We start from the raw sequence: 14,001 nt of genomic DNA on the forward strand, positions 1-14,001 counted from the left end.
CAAAGTGCTCACCACTCAGTCTCAAACCAATTACCATATTTTAAGGGACGTCTCTACCTACCCAGCAAAGAACTTCAGGAAAAGGTCATCTCAAATTACCACAAATCACTGATAGAAGGTCATCCTGAGATCGCTAAGACCGAAGCCAAGATCAAGCGACACTTTTGGTGGCCAAAATGGGGCAAGGACATCAAGCAGTTTGTGCTATCCTGTGGAGTTTGTGCACAAAACAAGGCCCAAAAGAAGAGATCACAACGTCAACTGCAACCACTGGATATTCCGCCTACACCTTGGCATACATTGCCTCTTGATTTTATAACTGACCTTCCTCCTTGTAATGGGTTCAACCCAATTTTGGTGGTGGTGGACTTGTTTTCCAAAATGCCCTTTAATCCCACCAAAGGACTTACCCTCAGCTTCAATCCTGGCTAAAGAATTCTTAGAACAGATAGTCCGAATACACAGATTCCCTTCCATCCTGATTTCAGATCTTGGCAGCCAATTTATCTCGCGATTTTGGAAAAAGTGCTGCGAGTTAGCTCAAATCGATGTGAGACTTTCCACCAGCCACCATCCCCAAACTGATAGTCGGACTGAGAGGACCAACCAGACTTTGGAGCAATACCTCAGATGTATGTTACACCAAAGGGAAAGCTGTTGGAAAGATATTTTATGGATAACGGAATACGCCTATAACAATTTTCTACACTCGAGCATTGGACAGAGCCCTTTCTATACCATTTACGGGATGCATCCACGAACCTCTACTCTTGACCCGCCTCAACCTCTGGAAATGCCAGCAGTAAGAAGTTTGCACACTACTATTACTCAAGGCTTTAAACAAGCTACAGACCATCTGAGACAAGCTAAAGAAAGATACAAGAAATCAGCAGACATGCATAGAAGTGAAGCTCCAAGGTATCAAATTGGAGATGAAGTCTGGTTGGCGTCAAAGCACATACCAATGAAAGGAACTTGCACCTTCAATCCCAGATATGTAGGTCCATACACCATTAAGGCCATCATCAACCCGGTAGCTGTGCAATTGGACTTACCTCCACACATGAGGATTCATCCCGTGTGTCATGTCTCACGTTTAAAACCAGTGCAACCTGGGACCCTAGTATAGAAACCACCGAAACCGATCACAGTCGACAGAGAACCTGAATTCGAAGTTAAGGATACCCTTGACTCAAAAATTATCAAATCAAAACTATTTTATCTAATAGACTGGAAAGGATATGGACCAAATGAAAGATCGTGGGAACCTAGTGAGCACATTCATGCTCCACGGTTGTTGAAAAGGTTTCATCATAATCACACAAACAAACAGGGACCAATGGGAGAGCCCACCGTTAGGGTGGCCTTGGAGGGGAGTGCTGTCATGGTGCGTGCTTCAAAACCCCTGGAACTGATGGGCCCACTCCAGTCACTGGCACCCATAAGGGCTTATCTAGCCCCATAGGAGTGTCCTAGAACCTCCTGGACTTTGTCCTGGTGCCGTTGGCGCCAGGCTCATAATATGTGTTGAACTGCTTGGGACTACTTATTCAGCCTAGTGAGGCAGAGCCTTTCTGCATAACCAGGCTGTGGCTGAGGGACTACTTTACCTGAAGGGCAGGGTGTGGTAAAGAGACTACATTACCTGGAACTAATTGCAAGGCTATTTAAGCCACACCCTGCAGGCAGAACACGCTTTGCGTTATACTGCACTCCTGCAGTGTAACGCTCACCGTGTCTGCTCCAGTCCTCGAACTTCTACAGCCACGCCTGTTCCGAGATTCCAATCCATCGGTACCTGGAGAAGAAAGAGAAGAGAATAGGAGTTAGTACAGCAACAAAGGCCTTACCTGCAGTACTTCATTCAATCCGACGCGCCTTCAGCTGATCTCCGAACCACTGCCCTTGCAGAGAAGAAGGTATCCGCACCAGCATCCAAAACTCACCGAGGGTCGGTATTCTTCCGGAATTCATTGGGGCAGTTCTTCTCATCGCCATCCTGGAGCCACGCCTGCAAAGAAAGAAAAGAAACAGCAGGTTAGTCGTGCACAAAAAAGAACAGTTATTCAGACATCCAGCGCCATTCACTTGCGCTAATACTCACCTGAAGGAAACCTGTTCAGCATCTTAGTAAGAGTCATACTTCATCCAAAATCCGAACGAGACCACGCCTGAAAGAAAAGACAAAACACGTTTAAAACTTGGGAAACAAGGACTCTAAGCACCTATACCAAGCATCGATTGGCATAGAGACTTACCTGCGTAATCCAACTATTCCAGACTCAGCCACAGCCACACTTGATCAGTGAAGTAACTAGGTCCGGGCAAAGACTGTGCTTACTGCGCCCCTGCTAGAGATTGCAGGACAGAGAGCCTACCTCACAAAACTCCAAGGTGAGACAGAAGAGGAGCAGGGCATCAGGAGGTGAAAGGAGGTGGGACCAAGCCTGCCCCACTCAGTAGCTAATATCTTGTTTCGACATTGCAGACAAACGCCTCCTGGGGTGATATCAAGGGAGAAGACACAAGCAAGCATAATCATTCAAGCAGTGCCACGCTGTAAGCGGATTCAATTCAACACTACAGCTAAGTCAACGCCTAGTCTGTGATGCTGAGGGAAACCCTTATTGATATATTTTTATGTCCAGTTCCTTTACTCTGGATGACAACCCTTACATAACACCCCTCTCTTAGAATCCCCCTGACCCCACTGAGCCAAGAAGTAGGTTTGTTTTGCAAATTAAAAGGTTTATTTGAAAATTAAACAATATATATATATATATATATATGTATATATATATATATATCACATATATCACACTTTTATAATAAATTAATGTTTGATAGCACACTTGTGAAGATGATAGTGATCAACAATGGATAATGTTACAGTGGTACACTCTTTTTGATGGCTTAGAAGTGATATAGAGAGGATAAAGTAGCTGAGAATGCTTTTATGGCTTCAAGGACAATGCAATGATGAATGAAAATTCAGTACAGAAAATAAACTTGATATGACTTCAACAAAAGACAATGGGCCTCATTACACGGATGGCGGAGAACCATGGCGCTATTAGCGCCATGGTTCATGCCGGTAAAATACCGGCACCGCCTTGGTGGAAAGGGGAATTACCGCCCCATTCCAAGGTTGGTGGGGCAGCAAATTGCGGTACCGTAATTAGCTCCTTGGGTCCCTTTGCGGGTTGGTTTTTAATGCCTGCAAAAAGCAGGCGTTAAATCCCCCAACCCGCGAAGGGACCTCGTAGTAAGGCGGTAAGGATTTACCGGTACCGGTATTTTACCGGTACCAGTAAATCCTTACCGTCATCCGTGTAATGAGGCCCAATGTAATCACTTTTCTTTGACAATTCACCCCCCGCTCTATGCAAGGTAAAGAGATGGGAGGAAATCACACAGTTCTCAGGAATGCAATCAAATATAATTCAGTTCCCCCATAGCAAGCTTAGAGGAAAACAGGTAGGAGTTTGAAACACAGGCAAAATCCTTTTAAATGTGGTGGCAATGAAGTGAAAAATATACTCAAATTGCTTTTTTTTCTCTATAGGAGGTTCAGGGTGAGTGAGATATACTTTAAATTAATTCAGGATCACTTCGGCAATGCTCTATGAATGATTGTCAGGTTGCACGCGAATTTCAGCAAGGAAAGCAAGGACAAATATTTTTACACGTAGCTGAAATTGAGCAAAATGTCAAATCGCGGCAAATTTAGTTGCGTGCGTCGAGCGCAATTACGGAGGCACTATAAGGAGTAGGAAGTCGGTCTAGGCTCGTTGGAAAGCTTACAATCTTAGCTTTAAGATGTCAGTTAAAACTCGCTCCTAGCACAAACGGCCGATTTAGTAAAGGTAGTTTTTCGGTTTAGAAAATTTTAAAGCTCAGAATGACAGATGACAGTTTTCAATTTTAAAGATGACAGAAAGACACGATTCTAGGAGACAGTCCTAATAGGCTAAAATAGTTTGGATTAGATTATTTTAAACTAAGAGATTGGTTTTGGCACAGTGCTAGCTGGGTACTCACACTAGATTTTGGACAGGAATGCGACTTCGTCACCGATCGGGTCAGGATTGGCTGGACTTCTGCTAGCTGTTCTTCAGAGCGATCTGGTCTCTGGGTCTCTGGTTGTGTTATCGGTTCTGCTAGTGGTTCCGGATACAGCACTGCTTTCTGGATACTGCTACAGGTTCTTGCAAAAGTTATTGGCAAAGAATTCAAACAGCTCGCCCGGCTGTTCAATAGTTTGGTTGGTTTTGAGGCCTGCTGAATCGGATTCAGCTTGTGGATTCAGGCCTCTCTGCTACAAATTCTGGAGTTAATTTCTGGTCTCTGGAGATTGATGGATTTGAAGTCTGGATCTCTAGATGTGAAGTCTGAAGTCTCCCGGCAAAGCGTCCCGAAAGAAAGTGGAAAGTGAATCTCTCTACCTGGGTTTCAATGTTCCTTTTATGTGTTTTGAAAATGGGTGTGTGCCTGGGCCTAGCTAAGCCTGCCACTCTCACTTATCATTGGCCAAGCTTTCCTCTCTCCCTTGATTGGGGGAAAGAAATGGAGTGTCAGAGTGATGCTGTAGGTTTTATGGTCAGAGGAACCTCCCCATGTCAAATCGCACACAAATCTATTTCTGACCCAAATACATATTTATCTATGTACCATTTTTCTAATATTATAGGTCCAGTTAACATATTAATTTAGTCACTGAGCGCAATTATGGAGGCACTATAAGGAGTAGGAAGTTGGTTCTAGGCTTGTTGGAAAGCTTAGAATCGTAGCTTTAAGATGACAGTTAGAACTCGCTCCTAGAAACGGTTCCAGAGATACGGCCGATTTAGTAAAGGTAGTTTTTCGGATTTGAAATTTTAAAGCTCAGAATGACAGATGACAGTTTTCAGTTTTAAAGATGACAGATGACACGATTTTAGGAGACAGTTCTAATAGGCTAAAATAGTTTGGATTAGATTATTTTAAACTAAGAGATTGGTTTTGGCACAGTGCTAGCTGGGTACTCACACTAGATTTTGGACAGGAATGCGACTTCGTCACCGATCGGGTCAGGATTGGCTGGACTTCTGCTAGCGGTTCTTCACAGCGATCTGGTCTCTGGGTCTCTGGTTCTGTTATCGGTTCTGCTAGCAGTTCCGGATACAGCACTGCTTTCTGGATACTGCTACAGGTTCTTGCAAAAGTTCTTGGCAAAGAATTCAAACAGCTCGCCCGGCTGTTGAACAGTTTGGTTGGTTTTGAGGCCTGCTGAAGAGGATTCAGCTTGTGGATTCAGGCCTCTCTGCTACAAATTCTGGAGTTAATTTCTGGTCTCTGGAGATTGATGGATTTGAAGTCTGGATCTCTGGATGTGAAGTCTGAAGTCTCCAAGAAAAGCGTCCTGCAAGAAAGTGGAAAGTGAACCTCTCTACCTGGGTTTCAATGTTCCTTTTATGTGTTTTGAAAATGGGTGTGTGCCTCGGCCTAGCTAAGCCTGCCCCTCTCACTTATCATTGGCCAAGCTTTCCTCTCTCCCTTGATTGGGGGAAAGAAATGGAGTGTCAGAGTGATGCTGTAGGTTTTATGGTCAGAGGAACCTCCCCTTGTCAAATCGCACACAAATCTATTTCTGACCCAAATACATATTTATCTATGTACCATTTTTCTAATATTATAGGTCCAGTTAACATATTTTCTGTAGCACCAAACCATCCGATCCCTGTCTTTGTATGATGTTGTGTCCACTTATGACAGAATTCTCCCCTTTTCATCCAGATAACGACCTCTAAACCTTTCCAGATTTTACACAAATGTGCACCAGGGATATGGGTTTCAGATGATAAAGTGTCAGATTTTTAACATGCATACATTTGGAGTAACAACCTTTTTTCCGCTACTATCCCCAAGAACATACCACAGGGTCCTAACACCTCTTAAAATGTGCACAGAAAAATCACAAGAATGATAATGTTATTTATATAATTTTGACAAGTCCGCACTATGAATTATCCATCTTTTTTAAATCATGATCTGGCCCCAAAGAGGTGTGGTTTTCCAAAGCACATGGTGGAATTTCTGGTTTATCCACTTCCCCCAAGCTCAGCTTGCTCTCACAGGCACTGCCCCTCCCAGTTTCTCCCAAGAGGAAGCCATTTTACGACCCCCCCAATATAACATTTGCCTGAGTCCAGGACAGGGCTTTGTTCAACTTCCTGCAGTCTTCAGGTACCACTCCCCTAATTCAATCAGAGAGGTGTCACCTCCTTTTGGTGGGGGCAGCAGGATGCAGCCAGGCCTGGGAAGAGTTGTTGAGCCAGTTCAACTCCTGTCGGGGGTAGTTGTCAGGCAGAATCCACTCTCTTCAAGACAGGCTTCAGCTAAATGTCACTTTAGTTCCCAGTTTTCTACATTCAAATTACACTGACAATTGTTATACATGCAGCTAGAATGCTGATTCTTAGTTCAAAACTATGACATTTCAACAATTGCAACCTATGTGACACTCACAAGTAGGTCACTCATTTATTCTAAACATTTCGATTTTAGTGGCTTTAAACCCAAATTCACTTAAGCTGCTGACATCCCCAGCTATTTTTTATATATACATTAAATAATTACTTCCTTCAAGTCATTTCAGAATATAGTTTTACATTGTATCCACCTCTTAGCAAGTCTTCCCTTGGCCTGGTTTGGGTTCATTTGTTCAGTTTTACACAAAAGTCTGGTGGTTTTAAGACGCCGGCTTTCTGATAGTGGTGAGCACCAGTATTGCATCCATTTTTGACATTAAGAAAATGAATTCCCCATAGTTCTGGGTTGCTTTTGGCAATCAGCATTGCCATTCCCAATGGTTTCAGACTACTGTGTGTGTAGCCCAATGGTTGTTTTAGGCAGTGCCCTCCAGTGCTCACAACATAGGCAAACATGGGTGGCAGCCTATTCTTCATGTTTTCCCTGTGCACTCTCTGGGAAGTTCTGGCCATCATGATGTTTTCAATGCCAGTAATGTACAGTTTTATGGTAGGGCTTGGATGCATGGGTAAAAAAATCCCACAAGCCCCCCCTCTTGCGATGGCCATTCTGATCTTTCACTGATGGAACTCGCAAGATCTGGGATGTTTGCCTCATCTTCTTCCAATTCTGTAGATGGCACAGTTCAGCATCTTTTCCTCCCTCCAGTCGATCAATCAGTTCTCCTTGCTGGTCCTGATGGGAGGATTGGGTGGAACTCCAGGCCCCTCGGACCTTCGCTCCCGGTCCCCAGGTCGCCTTCCGTGGTCAGTCTCCGGGTTTTCTTTCCTAGGATGATAAAGCAAAAGCGGCAATACCTATTCATAGACATTTTTCCACCACTATTGATATAGTGGGGCGGCATATACATTTTATACATCAGGATACATTTTTCAGTCTTATTTTAAAACAAGATATAACATGAAACATTTTTTTTTCAAATCATAATATTTTAGAGACTATATGTGGGATATTTTAGGATGGGAACTGAATTAATTTGGAGCGGCCCCCTCTGGGATTCCAGAGGATTCCTCCAGTTGTTGCAGAATGTGCCTGGGATGGCAACACTTTAGCTGATTAATATGTACCCACTTGTCTTCCCCTTATGCCAGACTACCTTTGGGGATGCGGATCTTATATGCTACTGGGGAGACCTTTTCTATAATTTCAAACGGTCCCTTCCATGTAGGCAAAAATGTTCGCTGTTTGGCCTGGTTCCTTTGGAAATTGTATAGATAGACCCGGTCTCCCACAGTATATTCCTTCCTGGTGGTCTTCAGGTCGTAGTGGGTTTTCATGCTATCAGCTGATCTTTCTAGATTCCGCTGAGCATAGCCAAAAGCATGCTGGAGGTGTTTCCTTAAATTCTCCACATACTCATGAGTTGTGGAGGCATTTATCAGTGTCTGCTCTTGGGTCCTGTAGAGCAAATGCTGGGGAAGCACCATCTTGCATCCGGTCATCAACTCAAATGGTGACATTTTAGTTGCAGATGAAGGGGTAGATCTGATGGCCATTAGGACCAGAGGTAATCGGATATCCCAACTTGGCCCAGAATCTGCCACAAACTTTTTTAAGATGCTCACAATGGTTCGGTTGTATCTCTCCACTGCTCCAGAAGAAGCTGGCCAGTAAGCAATATGTAGCTTCCTTTTGACCCCCAGTATCTCCCACATCTTTGTCATTACTTCACTGGTGAAATGGCTACCTCTATCTGACTCAATCCTTTGAGGTAGACCAAAACGGGAAAAGATGTGGTTAATCATCAGGGCAGCTGCTGTTTCTGCCTTGCAGTTTGGGGCCGGGAGACATTCCACCCACCTGGTAAACAAGCATGTGACGGTCAACATGTACTTGTTTCCTATAGACGAGCGAATTACAGGGCCTACAAAGTCGATTTGCAAATCTGACCATGGCAGTGTCATCCCCCTCTTTTGGAGAGGTGCACGGTGTGTGTGGGATGATGGCTGAAATTGTGCACACACAAGACACCCCTTCAAGTATTGGTCGAGGTCCTGCCCCATGTGTGGCCAGTATGCAACCTATCTTAAGATTTCCAGTGTTGTGTGAAACCCCTTATGACCGGCGGTGGCCGCATCATGGGCGTGACTTAACATCAGGCTTCGGAATGAGGTAGGGACCACCCACTGATCATGGCCAGCTTGGGATTTCCTTACCAACAAACCGTCTTGGATTCGGAACCTTTTTGGACATTTCATGAACACTCTTAGGTCCTTTTTCCCAATGTAATCGGTATCCGTCAGGGGAAAGTTTTCAGGGTCCTCAATGTTTTGGTAAAACTTACCAATTATTGGGTCCCCCTTCTGAGCTGTAATCAAATCAGCATCAGTAGTCTCCTTACTCCATTGTGCAGTTGAAAGATCATTGTGAGCATTTGTCTGGGACCTAGTGATAGCAGTGACCTGGATTTCCCCCAACAGGGACTCAATCTCTATTAGATCCCCTTGGATGGCTCTGGTTTTGGCCAGCTGATCAGCTAAGCCATTTCCAGTTTTGTCTGGTCCCTCTACTTTGGAATGACCCTTGATCTTTTTCCAGTAGATGGTCATCCCATTCGATGTGACCAGATCATCAATATTTTGGATTAACTTCCCATGTTTCAGGGGTTTGTTATTAGCACATAGCATGCCTCTGGTTTTCCAATTAACCAGGTGCTCCACAAACCCGTTCCGTACATAATCTGAATCTGTGATTATGACCAGTTCGTGGAGTTGATGTTGGACAGCAGTGAGGATGGCTTGATGCACAGCCATCAATTCTGCCACCTGACTACTTCGGGGACCAATTTTGTATCCAGCGGAGGGTTCTGGAAACTCCTTCACCCATGCATTCCCTACGCCGGCCAACAGTTCTTTCTCCCCGTTGTTGTCAACATGGTAAGAGCATCCATCCACATAGACAGTGGGCATTCCCTCACACTTGTCTTCTTCAAAGACTTTGTGTGGGGAATTAAGGTATGCCTCCATGTTGTCCTTGATTTTTAGACTTTCGTCCTCGAGACAGTTTTCTCTGGCACAATCATGCAAGTCAGCCAGACCTTGCGCGAGGGGACTCTTCTTGTTTTGGCCATATCTGACCTCTACAGGAAAGCCTTGCATTGACAGAATCCAGGAAGTAATTCGGGAATTACTCCATTTCCGGCCCGGATTCTGTCACTTTGGAGATATTGCAGAGGCTGGTATGGAGTCTCCACTATGATGTGTTCCCCCTGGATGAACGCGCGGTAATTCTTCAATGCCCACACCGTTGCCAGGAGTGCCTTCTCACAATCGTTGAACTTTTCCTCCACAGAGGATAAAGTTTTGCTCGCATAGGAGATTACTTTATTGACCTTGTCATGCTTTTGGTATAATACTGCCGTCAAACACCTATTAGAGAACCCTGTCTCCAGGAAGAACTCCTTGTTTCTGACAGGGTAAGCTAGGCAAGGCGCTTGTGAGAGGCTTCTCTTGAGTTGTCTTACTGCCTCGGATTGTTCTGGACCCCATTCCCACTTGACCCCCCCCCCTTCAAGAGATGAATCAGGGGTCTGGTGATCTCTGCGTAGCCCTCAATGAACTTTCTGCTGTAATTAGTCAGTCCAAGGAGGCTCCTTAGTTCCCGCAGAGTTGTGGGATCCTTCAGTTTCTGAAGTGCTTCCATTTTCTTTTCCTGGGGACAGAGACCCTGAGGAGTAATCTCATGCCCCAAGAAATTAACACGGGTTCTACACCACTGTGCTTTCTGAAAGGAAAGTTTTGCTCCGGCGGCCCTCAACTGCGTCAGAACGTAACGGATCTACGCTATGTGTTCATCCACAGATGAACTTTTGATGAGGACATCATCTACATAAGCCAGGTTACCCCTCGCACCCAGGTCGGGCATGGCCTTATGTAGGAAAATGTTGAATTCATTGCCGGAGTTGAGGTTTCCAAAGGGAGTCCGGGTCCATGTGTACTGCTGGCCCCCAAAGGTAAAAGCCAGTTTGTATTGGTCCTCCCTACTGACCGGCACGGTCCAGTATCCATTGATCAGGTCTATTGCTGTGAATACCTGTGACCCCTGAATCTGGGCCAGCCCTTGGTCAATGTAGGGCAGAGGCCATCGGGAAGTATGGACCCGTTCGTTGAGCTCCCTAAGGTCGTCGCAGAGTCTCCACTGGCCGTTTGGCTTCAATATTCCCAGCACCGGATTATTGAAAGTGCTGTGGACTGGACGGATTATTCCCCGGGACGCAAGGTTCTTAATTATTTCAGTAAGGGACTCCATGGATATGAGAGGCAAGTGATATTGCTTCACAAACACTGGAGTCATGCCCGGGTCCGTGGGAATTGTTGTTGTGTGGATGTCGGTGCGACCACAGTCATATGAGTCTACCGCAAAGAGATCTTGGAAATCCAAGAAAACTTGTTTCAACTTTTGCTTCTGTTCCAGAGACACGCAGGCATCAGCTAGGTTGACTCTCTCTTCCACCATCTGCCTGAAGCCTGGAAAGACTTCTGGTTTTGCTATCTCAGTGGCCACCTCCAGCTGGGTGGAGAAGTCCCTGGTCAGAGTGCTGATTTGGATCGGAGGCTTCGGGTGGGAAAGGCAGACCTCATGGACCTGGAAAATCACCTCAACCCCTCTGAAGTCACAAGTCATATCTTCCTTACCATAAGGGTAAGAAGTGTACACCAGGAAGTTCCCCCCAAGCCGGGTGAAAATCCTGTTTGGAGTTGCATTGTCCTCACTGTCACTGTCAAATCAGTCCTTGGAGATCGGTCCTAACAGTTCATTTCCTAAATCAATGGAGAAATGTCGGTCATCAACTGCCATTCCAATAATGGTGCCTGCGGCTAGAGTAATACTCTTTAAGTCGCTGTTATCCACCTCTATTGGAATGGTGTCATGTTCTATGTTGACTAATGGTGTTGGGTTTACCCCTAACCCTTGCTGTTGGAGAGAAGCATTTAGATGAATATAAGCATCAGGGTTTTTCAATTTTTGTCCTCTTTTAACTTTCACTTCCAGGGAGAATTGTCGGGTCCTTTCTGGGATGGTGACTTCCTCTTTAAGCTGAATTTCAAATGCATGAGGTAGCAATTGAGCTGACCTAAATGCTCTTTCTTGATCATCAAATCCCATGGGATTATCCGCTAATCGGGACCAAGCTTTGAAGTTTATTAGGTCCAAACTAATGGCGAAGCGATTGAGAATGTCACTGCCTAAGTAAAAGGCACCAGTGACGTCTCGCACGACCCAACAATTATGGACTATGCTCTTGTTGCCAATGGAGATTTTGAGCATACACTTGTTTGGCAGGAGATGTTTGGAAATGGGTGTTTCCAGATCCATTTCCCATTTGTCTATCAGTTTGAATGTGGGAATGGCTGGATCTTTTGGGAGTTGGCGGAAAATGGCTTCGCTGATGAAGCTCTTACCGTTGTTCACACACACTCGAACAGAGTTCTTCCCACCATTTAACTGAACAGGGATGAACAACTGCTCTCCAATTTGCTGAATATCAGCCAGGCTCTGAGCTGATTTCACATCTTTCTGGACTATAGGAGTGGGAGTGTCTGATTGTGGATTGGTAAAGAATTTCAGAGTGTTTCCTTCCAGTGTGGAATACCACCTTAAACTGGAAGGAAGGTTGATTTTCAGAAATAGAGAGGACCCCCCATCACCAGTCTGTTGCCCTACTGCTATCACTGTCACATCTGGAATTTGGTTGTTCTGGAAGTGAAATTCTACTTGGTCAGATTTTTGTTCAACCATGTGGCAGGTGCCGTTTAAACTAACATGGTTGACACTCTGTTTTAATTTTATTGGTCGGCTAGTCTGGGTCCAGAGGAACTTTGTTTAGACAATCTATTAGGGGTGACAACCTTCTCAGGAGGTCATTCCCTAGTAAACAAGGGGTGCCCTCTGGAGTTACTACTATGACCAGGTGTTTCACCTTGTGTCGCCCAATTTTGATGTCCAAGTCTGCAGTCCCCTCAACGGGAATTTCCTTCCCATCAAAGTTCTGCAGTTGTCCAGGAAGAGAGGTGAGAGGAATTTGGTAATTCTCCTCCCTTCCTGCATTTAGTTCATCAAAGGCCCTTTTGGACAGAAGGGTAGCTTGGGATCCAGTGTCCACCAGTGCCAAGATTGTACCCTGCCCCTGTACTTGTACCAGGGCTTAGTATCTTCCCTCCTTCTCCTCAAGGGGGCACAGATAATGCACATTTTTGGACAACTGGTGGGCTAACTTTCTGGTTTTGGACATGGCGAGAGAAGAGATTTGGGCAGAATTCTGTGGAGAGCCTGGGGAATCTGAAAGAAAAAGTTGGCAACTGGAAATGGTTTCGGGTTCTGGGCTGCCCCCCCCCTTTTTGGAGGCAGTCATCAGGATAGGTTTGACCCATCGGATTTTGGTATTGTTGGTTCTGGGATAGAATGATGGGCGGCGACAGCGCAATCCCCACATCTACCCAGTCTGTTGATTCGGTTTTAGGTTCCCCTGGTTCCGGTTCTGGGCCGCCCCTGCCTTTTGGGAGGCCGTCACCAGGATGGGTTTGAACCAGGGGTTTTTGGTTTTGTTGGTTCTGGGATAGAATGATGGGCGGTGACAGCTCAATCCCCACATCTACCAAGTCTGGATTGGAATCTCTTGGGACCCATTTTTCCTTGGGAGGAGTTCCCCCATCTCTGAAGGAGAAGATCCTTTCCGCAGGATCCTCTGAGGATCCCTCTCCCTCAAATTGGAAGACCTGTACCTCCTCCACAAAGTGGGTCTGTTTGGGTCCTTTGTTTCTCCTACCTCCTCTCTGCTCCTTGGGTGGCAGACTTTCAGGGGTAGGAGATTTTGTTTCCGGTTCCTGGTTTTCCAGGGGCTGTTTACAAGTTGGGAAGGAATCTTCCTCCAAGGCTTTACACCCCCTTCCCCTTGTGCCTCCTCCCTGGGAACCGGTGGGTTATCGGGGTGCTGCCCCCGTCATTGTTCTGGAGCACCAGGCCCAGAGTTTGGGGCATTCTGTGGTGGCATGCTCATCTGAGGGTTCTGTTGAGCCCTCAGTATGTGACCCAGATCCCGTGCCATATTTTGGACCTGGCGCTCACGTTGTGAAACCCGCTCAGGCTGATACGGGGCTCTATTTTCTCCCCTGGGCTGATCCCGGGAAGGATAGCTATCCCTTCTCTGGTAATACCCCGGATTGGGAAGATTTGGGTACCCCTCCACCCTTGGCCTCCCCTCTCCCGGATTAGGTGGTCTGGGCTCAGGGAGTTGGGGAAAGAAGGATGGATGAGTTTGGGGCTGGAAACCTTGTGGATACCTCGGGAAAAAGTTCGGCCCAGGGTTTGGTGAATTTCTGCCCTCCTGTGGGAAATTTGGAGGGAAGTTCTCTGGGTTAGGTGCTTGACTGGATCCCCCCCTTGGGCTGGAGGAGTCCACACGTAACCCAGGATGGGTCGGTTTCCCTTGTAGCGGGGACTTACATAATCAGGGGAGCGAGGGACCCCATT

The sequence above is a fragment of the Ambystoma mexicanum genome, chromosome 6p, assembly GCF_040938575.1.
Source record: "Ambystoma mexicanum isolate Mex_15411 chromosome 6p, UKY_AmexF1_1, whole genome shotgun sequence".
NCBI lineage: Eukaryota > Metazoa > Chordata > Amphibia > Caudata > Ambystomatidae > Ambystoma > Ambystoma mexicanum.